The sequence below is a fragment of the Leucopleurus acutus genome (assembly GCF_964270905.1).
Source record: "Leucopleurus acutus genome assembly, chromosome: 1".
Classification (NCBI taxonomy): domain Eukaryota; kingdom Metazoa; phylum Chordata; class Mammalia; order Artiodactyla; family Delphinidae; genus Leucopleurus; species Leucopleurus acutus.
In genome coordinates, this window is record NC_139142.1 from 27492915 (window position 1) to 27507449 (window position 14535).

General features: G+C 38.0%; 1 pseudogene across 1 annotated transcript; it reads right to left on the reverse strand.

Annotated features, from left to right (window-relative positions):
• Positions 1–5416: 5416 nt before the first annotated feature.
• LOC309963404 (protein SET-like) lies at positions 5417–7495 on the reverse strand (annotated as a pseudogene). The gene has a single exon. The product of its transcript is annotated as a protein SET-like (transcript).
• Between the last annotated feature and the right edge of the window lie 7040 nt (positions 7496–14535).

Below are 14535 nucleotides of genomic sequence, written 5' to 3' on the forward strand. Positions count from 1 at the left end.
CAAAATGTGGCTTATACATACAATGGAATATTATTCAACCTTAAAAGGAAGGAAATTCTGATACATGTTACAACATGAATGAATCTTGAACATTATGCTAAGTGAAATAAGCCAGTCACAAAAGGACAAATACTATATGATTCCAATTATATGAGGTAACTAGAGTAGTCGAATTCATGAAGACAAAAAATAGAATCAGGATTGATAGGGGTTGGGGGAAGGGAAGAATTGGAAGTTTTTGTTTAATGGGTACAGAGTTTCAGTTTTAGAAAACAAAAAAATTTGGAGTTGGACGGTGGTGATGGTTGCACAACAGTGTGAATGTACTTAATGCCACTGAACTGTACACTTGAAAATGGTTAGCATGGTGAATTTTATGTTATGTATATTCTACCACAAAAATTACTATATACAGCATGTTTTCATTTATAGGCAACTCAAAAGCATACACATTACAAACATATTGTTAAGGTATACAAGTAATGGGTAAGTAATACAAGTAAGGTATACAAGTAAGGTATACAAGTAATTGGTATAAAGTAAACCAAAAGGATGACAATTACAAAATCCAGGAGAGTGGTTACCTAAGAGGTGGGGTGGAGGTGAGAGAAGGAGGGAACGTAATCAGAGAGGATTATATAGAAAGTGTCAAAGTTATAGGTAATATTCTTTTTCTTAAATTAGGTTATATATACAAGGGTGTTCATTTTAGTAATATTCTTAATCCCTTAAATATACTCTATGTATGTAATATTTTATAGTATCTATATATGTTATACAGTATTTCATACAAAGGTATACATTTAAATACACATATCATATATACTTAATATAAATGTATGCTTTTGAAGGTATGAAGTATTACATATTTTTACGTGGGAAAATTAAAGGACAATTAAGAAACATTAAAGTGGGTTACTTGAGGAAAACTTCGAAAAACTAATGTTCAGAAACTCTCTCTAGGCTGAAACAGTTCCAACTTGTATAGTTCCACCTCAAACAACAGGTTTGTTTGAGAATGAGGTGTAGTGAATACTATTGTCTGCCTTCAGGACATCCATTTCCTTCTTTCTTCCTTCTTGATAAAATCCTAGTTTTGTTCAGGAGTCCACATCTCCCCTTACATATCCCATGTCACTGAGAAAAAGATGACTATCTTCAGCTCCAAGAGTAGGTCGCTGCAGTTAAAGTCAGTCATGCCCATATCATCCCCTTGCCTTTTATTGGTTCAGAGATTCTGGCTTAACCTAATCAGCCTGTGGCATTTCTTTTTTATTTTGTTTTGTTTTGGCTTGGTTTTTTGGCCCTGCTGCGCAGCTTGTGGGATTTTAGTTCCCCGACCAGGTATTGAACCCTGGGCCCTCAGCTATGAGAGTGCAGAGTCCTAACCACTGGACCGCCAGGGAATTCCTTGCATGTGGCATTTCTTAGGCCATTCAAAGATTGGCATCTGTCCAAAGTTGGCACAATTATGCTGACGAGCAGGATTTTTATTACATGGTTTGGGGAAGAGACCCTATTTCTTTCTAACCCGTACACTAACACTAACCCGTACCCTAACCCTAACCCCAAACCTTACCCTAACCCGTACCCTAAACCTAACCCGTACACTAACACTAACCTGTACCCTAACACGTAACCTAACCCTAACCCGTTGTCGTACCCTAACCTGTACCCTAAACCGTACCGGTTCCCTAACTCTGACCCGAAACCTAACCCTTACACTAACCCGTACCCTAATCCTAACCCGTACACTAACACTAACCTGTACCCTAACACGTACCCTAACCCTAACCCTAACCCGTTGTCGTACCCTAAACGGTACCCGTTCCCTAACCCTAACCCTTACACTAACCCGTACCCTAATCCTAAGCCGTACACTAACACTAACCCATACCCTAACACGTACCCTAACCCTAACCCGTTGTCGTACCCTAACCTGTATATGAACAAGGAACATGTTGTTCCTACTGCTGTTTACAGCCAACTGGGGGGGGGGGGAAGGTCAGAACTGAGAGATACGGAGCTTCAGCCCTGATAGTGCTGTTTATAGAGCTCACTACCTTTGAAGCTCCTGTTATTTGAGATGTATTTCCTTAGTGTTTAAGGTAGACTGAGTTAGGATTCCCGCTACTTGAACTGGAACCACCCTAACTGAAACCTGGAGATACATTTTAAGAATACATAGAGAAACAGGAACCTCAGACACACAGTTGGGCCCCATGGAAGTTCAGGAACCCTACTTGTCACTACAAGAAGGGCTGAATATGTAGCTCTCACAGAGAGTGGAACGTAGCTCAGAAACTGGGTGGCCCTTAGGACCCAGTGTAGACCTGGCTGTCACTCCCTCAGCATTAGTAAGTTTTTGATCAGTTCTTATCCCAGGACTCTGCCATCTTGGTACTCTTGTTTTAGGTGCACCCCTACTTTTCTTTATGTATGATTTCTTTTTTTTTTTTTTTTTTTTTTTTGCGGTACACGGGCCTCTCACTGTTGTGGCCTCTCCCGTTGCGGAGCACAGGCTCCGGACGCGCAGGCTCAGCGGCCGTGGCTCACGGGCCCAGCCGCTCCGCGGCATGTGGGATCTTCCCGGACCGGGGCACGAACCCGTGTCCCTTGCATCGGCAGGCGGACTCTAAACCACTGCGCCACCAGGGAAGCCCGTATGTATGATTTCTAATCTTGCTATAGCTGTTCAACTCTTCATGTCTTGAGATCTAAATTCCCCAAAGAGAGGATCGATTTCCTTAAGACAGTCCATCTCATGAACCCCCTGCCAATCTATAGATAAGATGTTTGTGGGTAAGATGCCCTACCCTTGACTCATTTAACAGTAGTCGAGGGACTTCCCTGGTGGCACAGTGGTTAAGAATCCGCCTGCCAGAACACTCTATGACATAAATCACAGCAGGATCCTTTTTGACCCACCTCCTAGAGAAATGGAAATAAAAACAAAAATAAACAAATGGGGCCTAATGAAACTTCACAGCTTTTGAACAGCAAAGGAAACCATAAACAAGACCAAAAGACAAGCCTCAGAATGGGAGAAAATATTTGCAAATGAAGCAACTGACAAAGGATTAATCTCCAAAATTTATAAGCATCTCAATCAGCTCAATAACAAAATAACAAACAACCCAATCCAAAATTGGGCAGAAGACCTAAACAGACATTTCTCCAAAGAAGATATACAGACTGCCAACAAACACATGAAAGAATGCTCAACATCATTAATCATTAGAGAAATGAAAATCAAAACTACAATGAGATATCATCTCACAGCGGTCAGAATGGCCACCATCAAAAAATCTAGAAACAATAAATGCTGGAGAGGGTGTGGAGAAAAGGGAACACTCTTGCACTGCTGGTGGGAATGTGAATTGGTACAGCCACTATGGAGAACAGTATGGAGGTTCCTTAAAAAACTAAAAATAGAACTACCATATGACCCAGCAATCCCACTCCTGGGCATATACCCTGAGAAAACCATAATTCAGAAAGAGTCATGTACCAAAATGTTCATTGCAGCTCTATTTACAATAGCCCGGAGATGGAAACAACCTAAGTGTCCATCATCGGATGAATGGATAAAGAAGATGTGGCACATATATACAATGGAATATTACTCAGCCATAAAAAGAAACGAAATTGAGCTATTTGTAATGAGGTGGATGGACCCAGAGTCTGTCATACAGAGTGAAGTCAGTCAGAAAGAGAAAGACAAATACCGTATGCTAACACATATATATGAAATTTAAGAAAAAATGTCATGAAGAACCTAGGGGTAAGACAGGAATAATGACACAGACCTACTAGAGAATGGACTTGAGGATATGGGGAGGGGGAAGGGTAAGCTGTGACAAAGCGAGAGAGTGGCATGGACATATATACACTACCAAACGTAAAATAGATAGTTAGTGGGAAGCAGCCGCATAGCACAGGGAGATCAGCTCGGTGCTTTGTGACCACCTAGAGGGGTGGAATAGGGAGGGTGGGGGGGAGGGAGACGCAAGAGGGAAGAGATATGGGAACATGTATATGTATATGTATACGTAAATGTATATGTATAACTGATTCACTTTGTTATAAAGCAGAAACTAACACACCATTCTAAAGCAATTATACTCCAATAAAGATGTAAAAAAGAAAAAGCCACTTGTAAAGGATTATTGAGATAGGCCTTCTCACACCCTGGTGGTAAAAGTATAAATTAATACAATTTATCTAGAATGCAACTTATTAACCTATGTCTGAGTTTTAAAAATATGTATTGTGACTTCAGGAACTTGAGTCTGTAAATATACTGTAAAATATAAACAAACACGAAAATAGATGTATAGTTCACTGTTATTTCTAGAAAAAATAGGAAATAATCTAAAATCTAACAATAGAAGAAATAGAAGAGTCTACAATAATTAAGAGTTTCCATTTATTGAGTTTTCATAACAAGTCCAATTTTGTCAAGGGCTTTGCAGATGTGATCTTATTTTGTCTTTATAATGACACAGGGAAGTAGGGACTCTTCACATTTTATATTTGAGAGATTTCTATCAGAGAGAGTAGGGACATAGTGGACATTACCAAACTCACACGTGGTAAGGTTTGTATTCATGTGATTAAAAAGTGAATGTTCTTCAATATTACGTACTTCTTTCCTCTATAGTAATACTATGCATCCTTTTAAATGAGCTGTTCATTTTGTTGAATCACCACTGAATTGATCTAGAAATAATGCTGGTGAAGCATAAATGTTATTTCATTAAAGTTTGGTCATTGATATCAAAAAAAAAAAAAAAAGTATCCGCCTGCCAATGCAGAGTGCACGGGTTCAATCCCTGGTCAGGGAAACTGCAAGTTGCAGGATGCAGCCAAAAGAAAAATAAGTAAATAAACACCCTATACACTTCATTTAGGCATATCATTTGTTGATGTTTTGCTACATTCTCTCTCTCCCTCCCTCTTCTATCTATCTATCTATCTATCTATCTATCTATCTATCTATCTATCTATCTATCTGTTTTTCCCCAGTCCATTAAACAGTTACTTGAAGCTATTGTGACCCTTCACACCTAAACATTCAGCGGGTATTTCCTAGGAACAAAGCTATCCTTACATGCAAGTACTATATACTAGTCACTCTAAGGAAACTTAACATAAATACAATTACAATCGGCCCATTATTTAAATTTCCTCAATTGTCCCAATAATATCCTTTACAGTTTCTTTTTTTTGGTGTGTGTGTACACATTTAGTTTTATTGTAACAAAGTAACTTGTACACTTTTAACGTTTAAAACTGAACATCATCTTTCCTTTCCAGTGAAACAAAAAGAAAAATTTAAAAATAAACAGGAACAAAATTACAAAAGAGAATGTCAATTGCAAATAAGATCCTACAGGTTCTGCAGATTCTCCCATCGAGTGGTAGGGCTCAAGTCATCATTAGGAGAGAATTGTATTTTAAAAGTGTCATCTTAAATTGCAAAGATGTCCGTTAAACATCACAATTAAACATGCCAGAGGAGAAGCCATGTTGTCAAAATGCCCACTTAACCCACCCAAACATCTCAAACCCACCCTTTGCTGACCTTCTATAACCCCATTTTTTAAAGTTTTTTTTTCTTTTTTTAAACAAGAGAAAGTAGACAGATACATGTTGGAAAACGCTAACTGTCCATACTCACATAGAGACACAGTGTAATCTCTGAGCCCAATATACAGAGAAGGGAGGAAAAAAGCTAGAATTCTATGTATTACTGCACAGGGGCCTAGCACCCTCCAGCTTCCAGCAGAGCTAAGGGAGCAGAAGGTTTTTCTTTTTTCCCACAGAGAATGGTGGTGTTGATTCCATAAAGTTTTTGTTGAGACAGGAAAGGATAAAAATGAATTTGGAACAGAAAGGGGTAGAGATTCTTTTCCCACTGAATTCTGCTCAAGGTATTTTCCCCCAAAATAAGTTGTGAGCCATGGTATAAAGGAGAAAAGAGACCTCAAAAACAGGGCGCCTGAACACAAGAGGAGGAGAAAAGAAAAAGACTGCAACTTGCTCCCAGAGACTGGACAAAATTAAAAAAGGAAGGTTGGAATCCATCAGTGTTCCATTAGTCATCTTCTCCTTCATCTTTCTCTCCTCCCTCCCCCTCATCATCATCTTCATCTTCTTCACCTTCATCCGCATCCCCTTCTTCATCAGTATCTTCCAATCCTTCTTCCTCTTCATCATCATCTTCTTCTCCTTCCCCTTCCTCATCATCCACGTCCAGAACCAAGTAGTACTGTAATGGATTTGGCCAAATATCATCTTTGATGACCTCTCCTAACTCATCTGCACCTGCATCAGAATGATCAGTAAACCAGGTGAAGCAGCTTTCTGGTTCCTCATGCTGTCTCTTCCTGCTGGCTTTATTCTGCGTTTGATTTGAACGTTTTGTCAAATCCTTTCTGGATTTCCATTTGAGTGGACTTTGAAGATGGATCACCACTCTCATTCAGATGAAGTTCTTTGGAGAGAACTTTATTTTCGAAGTCAGGGTTTTCATCAAAATAAAAATCTATTCTGTAACCTGAGTTAGTATCTTCAAATTCTGTCACTTCACTCTTGTCAAATAATGCAGTGCCTCTTCATCCTTCTCCCTAAGCAGTGCAGACACTTGTGGATGGTTAACAAATGTTACCCCAAAATTTGGGATTTTGGCCATCAATTCCGACCTCTTCTGAAAAAATGGTTGGCGGAGTTTGTTATATTTCTGTTCTACTTTCAAAATCTCCTCACTGGCTTGTTCGTTAAGTCTGTCTGTTTCATTTTGTACTTCATCAATATGTTCAATTGCTTCTTGCTGTTCTTTTTCTTCATTGGTCAAGTTCGGAGAAGCAGACGTTTCCTCTGGCCTGGAGGCAGAAGTCAGTCTCGGTTTCTTTGGTTTCTTTGCTTGGGGTGGAAGTGAAGACTGGTGTTTGGGGGCCATGCTGGGAGAAAAGCCAAGAATCCACCCAAGGGAAGACGCTCGTACCAGGAGCTCTGAGAACTCTACAGTTTCTTATTTTTTTAATTCAGGGTACAATCAAGGATCACACATTGCATTTAGTTTTCATGCCTAGTCTCCTTTAATATAAAAACAGGTCTGTAGCCTTTTTTTTTCTTTCATGACTGACATTTTTTAAGACTCCAAACAGACTGTTTTGCAGAATGTCTCTAATCTTTGGATTTCAGTTTCCTCATAATTAGATTTAGGTTTTTTTTTTAATCTGGGGGGACAAAAATACTAGATAATTAATGTATCCTTATATACCCCACACCATGATGTACATTATGTCATTTTGTCCCATCAGTAGTGACATCAAGTTTGATCATTTGGGCAAGGCAGTGTTTGCCAAATTTCTCTATTGTAAACGTATGTATAGTAATCTATGGGATAATACTTTGAGGTTCTGAAAGTATCTTGTTCCCTACAGCTTTTTAGCAATGCTTCTGACATCCACTGATGATTCTTGCCCAAATCAGTTATTACAATGGTGATTGTAAATGATTTTATATTTCTATCCTTCCTTCTACATTTATTAGTTGTAATATTCCTATACAAAAAAGCTCCCCCATCTCTCCCATTTTCTTTGTTTACTCTTAATATCTTATGGACACATGGATTCTTTATTAAAAATGAACATGTTGTACACCTTACATTTATACAATGTTATACATCAAATATATATCAATAAAAATTAAAAATAATCATGTGATAATCCACTACTGTCATTACTAATTTTGGTCCTTAAACTGTGTCAAATTTGACCAACATGAAACTTTTCAAGCTGGTTCCTGTTTCTTTTGGCAAGTCCCCATCAATTTTTGAGCACTTCCTTGCATTTTTCTATAAGTAAAAAATTTCCTTATTATGAAGAGGGACCAAGATGGTGACATAGAAGGCTCATGAACTTCCTTCCTCCCATGGACACACAGAATGTACAGCCACGTACAGAGCAATTCCTCTGGGAGAAACAGAAACTAGCTTAGCGACTTCTACACATCGAGTAGATGAGAAAATACTCACCTCGAAATGGGTAGGAAAGGCTGAGACACACTCTCACCATGAACCTCACCCTCAGTACAGGGCCATACAATTGGGCAGGGAACCCCCAATTCCCACCTTCTCCCTGAGGAGTGAAAGGTTTGGACCCACATCTTGTGCCCCAACTTTTAAGGTTCTCACATCAGGGATGGGTCCCTAAAACACCTAGCTCTGAAAGCCAACAGGGCTTGTGTCCATGAGTCCCACAGGACTACAGCAAACAGAGGAGCAATTCTTAATGGGTCTGTGACTTCCTTTGATCATTAAACTTTCATTTCTCACTGTGCCATCGCTTGGATCTTGTAATATGTTTTTTTAATTGTAGTAAAACACACATCACATTACACTTGCCATCTTTATCATTTTTAAGTGGATATTTGGGTTTCTTCCAACTCTTGGTTATTGTGAATAACGCTGCAATGAACATGGGTGTGCACATCTCTCTTACAGACTCTGCTTTGAATTCTATTGTATATATAACCAGAAGTAAGATTGCCAGATCATATGGTAATTCTATAATTTTTTTGAGGAACCACTTCAAAAACTACTATTTTCCATATCAGCTGTACCATTTTACATTCCTACCTATAGTGCACAAGTGTTCCAATTAATAGGATGTTGGTCACATCCTCACCAACCCTTGTTCATTTACTGTTCTTTTGATAGTGGCTACCCTAACGGGAGAGATGTAATACCTCATTGTGGTTTTGATTTGCCTTTCTCATATTAGTGATGTCGAGCTTTTTCATGTGCTTGTTGGCTATTTGTATATCTTCTTCAGAGAACTGTCTGTTCAAGTCTTTTGCCCGTTTTTAAAATCAGACATTTTTGTTGAGTTGAAGTTCCTTATAAATTTTGGATATTAATCCCTAATCAGATATATGATTTCCAAATATTTTCTCCAATTCCATAGATTGCCTTCCACTCTCTTGATTGTTTCTTTTGCTACACAAAAGGTTTTAAGTTTCATGTAGTCCCATTTGTCTAGTTTTGCTTTTGCTGTCAATGCTTTTGGTGTCACACCCAATAAATCATTGTGAAATCCAAAGTCCTAAAGTTTCCTCCTAGTTTTATAGTTTAGGTCATGTGTGTAGGTCTTTAATCCACCTTGAGTTAACTTTTGTATATGGTGTAAGAGTCTAACTTCATTCTTTTGCATGTGGATATCCAGTTTTCTGAGAACCATTTGTCGAAGAGACTGTCCTTTTCCTATGTGTGGTCTTGTACCCTTGTAGAGAATCATTTGGCAATATGGTCAGCCCAACATATCCGAAGGTATTGCACCGGTGGATTCAAGCAGCTGGGGATAGAAAATATTTGGGGGAAAAAGTTCCAGAAAATTCCAAAAAGCAAAATTTGAATTTGCTGTGCACTGGTAACTATTTACATTGCATTAGGTATTATAAGTAATCTAGAGATGGTTTAAAGTATATGGGAGGATGTGCATAGGTTATACGCAAATACTTCACCATTTTATATAAGGGACTTGAGCATCCACAGATTTTGGCATCTGTGAGGGTCCTGGAACCAAGCCCCTGCTAATATAAAGGAACGGCTGTATGTGTATGGGTTTATTTCTGGGCTCTCTATCGTTGCATTTGGTCTATATATCTGTCTTTATATCAGTACAACACTGTCTTGATTACTACTCTGCTTTGTAGTATGTTTTGAAATCAGGAAGCATGAGGCCTCCAACTTTGTTCTTCCTTTCCAAGATTGTTTTGGCTATTCGGGATCCCTTGAGATTCCATACCAGTATTGGCTTTTTTTCCTTTCCATTTCTACAAACGTTGTTGGTATTTCGATAAGAGATTGTATTGAATCCATAGATCAGTTGGGGTAGCATGGACATTTTATTGCTATTGAGTCTTCCAATCCACGAGCACAGAATGTCTTCCCATTCTCTTGTATCTTCTCTGATTACTTTTAGCAACATTTTGTAATTTAGTGTACAAGTCTTTCACCTCCTTAGTTAGGTTTACTCCTAGGTATTTTATTCTTTTTGATGCTATAGCAAATTGGATTGTTTCCTTAGTTTCTTTTTTGATTGGTCACTGTTAGCGTACTGAAATGCAACTGATTTTTCCATGTTGATTTTGTATCCTGAAACTTTGCTGAAATCATTAATTAGTTGTAACAGATTTTACAAATGGATTCTTTAGGATTTTCTACGTAAGATCATGTCATGTGTGAACAGAGATAATTTCACTTCTTCTTTTCCAATTTGGATACCTTTTCTTTTTCTTGTCCAACTGCTCTAACCCAGACTTTTAAACATGTGCTTTATCAGTCGGTATAGGCTAAGTTATGCTCTTGTAAAAAACAAACAAACAAACAAAAAAACCAACCCAAATCTCAGTGGCTAAAACAACAAATGTCTATTTTTCATTTACCCTAGTGTTGGGATGTTCTGTGGGATCCAGGCAAAGCAAGGTTCCATCTCTATGTTTTCATGATTTGAAAGGCAGGCCAAAGGGAGCATAGTTCATCACATAATGACTTTTAAAACTTCTGCCTAGAAATGATATATGTCATCTTCACTCACATTGCCACACCTCACTTCAAAGGTGGTGGAAAAGAGCCATCCTACCCTGGCTCCATAAACAAGAGAGCCAGAAATATTTGGTAAACAGCACCAACAACTGCTACACTCTACCCTTCTAGTTGCCAAACGTTGACTTCGCTTTCTCTACCACAGGCCACGTATACACTACACAACCCCCTCCTCCACACAGACATTCTCCAAGTCCTGTCCAATCATGACATCATGCTCAAAGTCCAAGAGATCTAGGTGGAGCACAGCTGTCTCTACAGCAAGGGGTATATGTAGTAGTATCAGTATCAGGAGGTGTGGCTTTTTTTGATCTAGAGACCTATGCACCAAGAGGGCAAATTATCTGCCCTTATAACACCAAATATACAATTGGTGGAATAGGAACAGGACAACTACAGTGAACACTCCTATTCAGAAAAGGAAACAAAACAAAACACATAGAAGTGACTAGTCTCTAGCAATTCTGTCTACAAGATGAACTGTGCAAGGGCACCTTACTTTGGGGGTAAGGAATTCAGAAAAGCTAAAAATAAAAGGACAGGCAAAAGTAGATAAGGCAAATGCATTACAGAAAAGAAAAAGAAAGCAAAGATCCTGTTCTTAATATAAGAAAAAGTAGAATTCAGGCTAAAGAGCATTAAATGAGACAAAAAGAATACACTATAATGCTAAAGGCTACAGTTCACCAAAAAAAATATCAGTTATGAGTATCCATGCACAAAACAACACAGTAGCAACTTTCGTCAAGTGGAAACTCTAAGAAATGCAAGGAGAAATAGACAAAATATACTAAGATTAGAAAACTCTATTTCTCTCAGTGTGAGACAGATCAAAGAGTCAAAAATAAATGTAAGGATACAGAATACCTAAACAATCAGGTAGATCTTATGCATAAATATCAAACCTTTTATCCTGATAATACCAGATAATACAGAATGTACCTCCTTTTCAGGTGTACATGGAACTTTCATGAAATTGACCATGTTAGGCTACAAAGAAAACCTCAATATTTTCCATATTGCATATTCAAACAGCATATTATTTCTGCATGCCTTTTCCCATCTTTTAACTTACTGAGGTGTAATTTACAAATAATAAAATGTACCCATCTTGTGCACATTTCAATGCTTTTTGACAAATCAATATATCCAAGTAGCCATCACAGCAATCAAAATACAGAAAATTTCCATCATCCCCCCAAACTCCCTTGTACCTCTACAAGAGCCAATCTTCTCTCTCCACATCAGGCAATCAATTTACTTTCCATCACTATAGATTGGGTTTGTGCTTCCTAGAGTTTCATATGTACGGAATCATACAGTATACATTCTTTTGTGTCTGGCTTCTTTTGCTCAGCTTAACAGTTTTAAGATTCATCTATGTTATTGTATTAGTAGTTCATTCTTTTTTTTTTTTTTTTTGGCGGTACGCGGGCCTCTCACTGTTGTGGCCTCTTCCGTTGCGGAGCAACAGGCTCCAGACGCGCAGGCTCAGCGGCCATGGCTCACAGGCCCAGCCGCTCCGCCGCATGTGGGATCTTCCCGGCCTGGTCACGAACCCGTGTCCCCTGCATCGGCAGGCGGACTCTCAACCACTGCGCCACCAGGGAAGCCCAGTAGTTCATTCTTTTTATTGCCAAATAGTATTCCATTGTATGAATGCACAGTTTGTTTATCCATTTACTTGTTGACGGATACTTTGGTTGTTTCCAGTTCCTATCTATTATGAATAAAGATAATATGAACATTGATGTACAAGTCTCTGTGTAGACATGTTTTCATTTCTCTCGGTTAGACTTCCTAGGAGTGGAGTTACTGGGTTGTGTGGAAAGTGTATTTTCCCATTATTTCCAACAGTTTTGTGTCATCCTGATTTAGGCACATCTTGTAAATACCATATAGCCACAAGATTTTAAAAATAGCCAATCTGAGCATTTGTCTTTTAATAAGGGAACTTAACCTAGTCTCACATTCATTCATCCTGACTACTGTGTTTGGACTTCTCCCTACCCAACTTAGTTTTCTATTTTCCATTATTTCTTCTTCCCTCCCCTCTTCTGCATTTCTTTTTCCTCTTTTCTTTTAGAATTTACATATAGTGAAGTATACGGATCTCCAGTGGTGTATTCTGCTTTTTTATTTTTAATTTTTTTTGTTAATTGAGCTTCCCTTTTCCACTTTATTTCTGTTGGTTTAGGAGACGTACATCTTACATTAGGTAGGATTAGGTTTGGCTATACAATTAAAGTAAAACCCAGGTAGCCTTTTCTAATGTATTGGCACACCTGGTCACTCAATTCCAAAGCCAACACTATCTAACAGTTCTCCCGCAGAAGAAGAACAACTCTCCAGTAAGAGCTCTGATTAAGACTATTTGGCTTGACCCTGATCACCCATGTTTGAAATAATCACAATGGCAAAGGGAATAAGGAGGTTCTAATTGGTCCAGTTTGACTCTAGGTACCTCATATAAGTGGAATTACAGTATTTGTCTTTTCGTGACTGGCTTATTTCACTTAGTATAATGACGTCAAGGTTCAACCATATTGTAGTATGTGTCAGAATAGTATAAACGCATACTATTCCACTGCATGTATATACCACATTTTGGTTATTCATTCATCTGTTTGGACACACTTGTGTTGCTCCCACCTCTTGGCTATTGTGAATAGTGATGCTAATGAACATGGGTGTACAAGTATCTCTTCAAGATCCTGCTTTCAATTCTTTTGTATATATTCCCAGAAGTGGAATTGCTGGATCATATAGTAGTTCTATTTAAAAATTTTTGAGGAACCGTCATACTATTTTCCATAGCAGCTGTACCATTTTACATTTCCACCAGCAGTACACAGCAGTCCCAACTTCTCCACATCCTCGTCAACACTTGTTGTTTATTTATCCTTAACAGCAGCCATCCTAATAGGTATAAGGTGGTATCTCATTGTGATTTCAATTTGCACAATGATTCAATTTCCCTAATGATTAGTGATGTTGAACATCTTTTCATGGGCTTTTTGGCCATCTATATGTCTTCTTCAGAGAACTGTCTGTTCAAGTCCTTTGCCTATTTTTAAGTCTACCTCATTGTTTTTAAATGCTCATGACATTCCATAGTATAGGCATAACATAGTTAAAACTTTCTGATGGATATTTACATTCTTTTCAATTTTTCTCTATTATAAATAGTGGTGCAGTAAACATCCTTCTATATACACTTCCTTGTACACATGTGTGAATTTTTTTTACACATTTATCATGCATTTACATCACACTGATCATGTGATGCAAATGCACTGATCATTTTAAAGGAAATCACCTATATGATACCTGTAAATAACCAAAAAATAGAATTGGGCTCACACAATATCTGTAATTTTTATTTTAGTGGATCCTGCCCAACTGCTGTCTGAAATGGTTATACTTATCTGCATTCTTGTCAGCACTACATGACTATCCATTTCCTCATACCCTTGTTATATATATTGGAAAATCTTCTGGTCAGTCATTTATTTGTCTTAATTTTGGGGGAAGCTGTTTTGCAGAGAAATCTAATTTTAATGTATCCACACTTAGCAATCTTCTCTTTTATGGCTTTTATGTTCCTCATCTTCTTTTAAGAATTCTACTCAGAGCCTATACACATTTTTCTTGTTTTTTTCCTAATACTTTCATAGCTTAAAAAATATTTAGACTTTGATCCAGTTGAAACATTTTCTCGTGAAGGATATGAGGTAGAAATCTAATTTTTTTTCCAAATGGATAGCCAACTTGTCATTATAATACAATAATCACTAACATTTATTGAACAACACTTACTTGTAACAGGTACTGTTCAATTCAACCCCATCTTATTGGGGTTGTTTTGAGGATTAAACAAAACATTTAAAAAGGGAAACAAAGAAGGCATCAAATGGCTA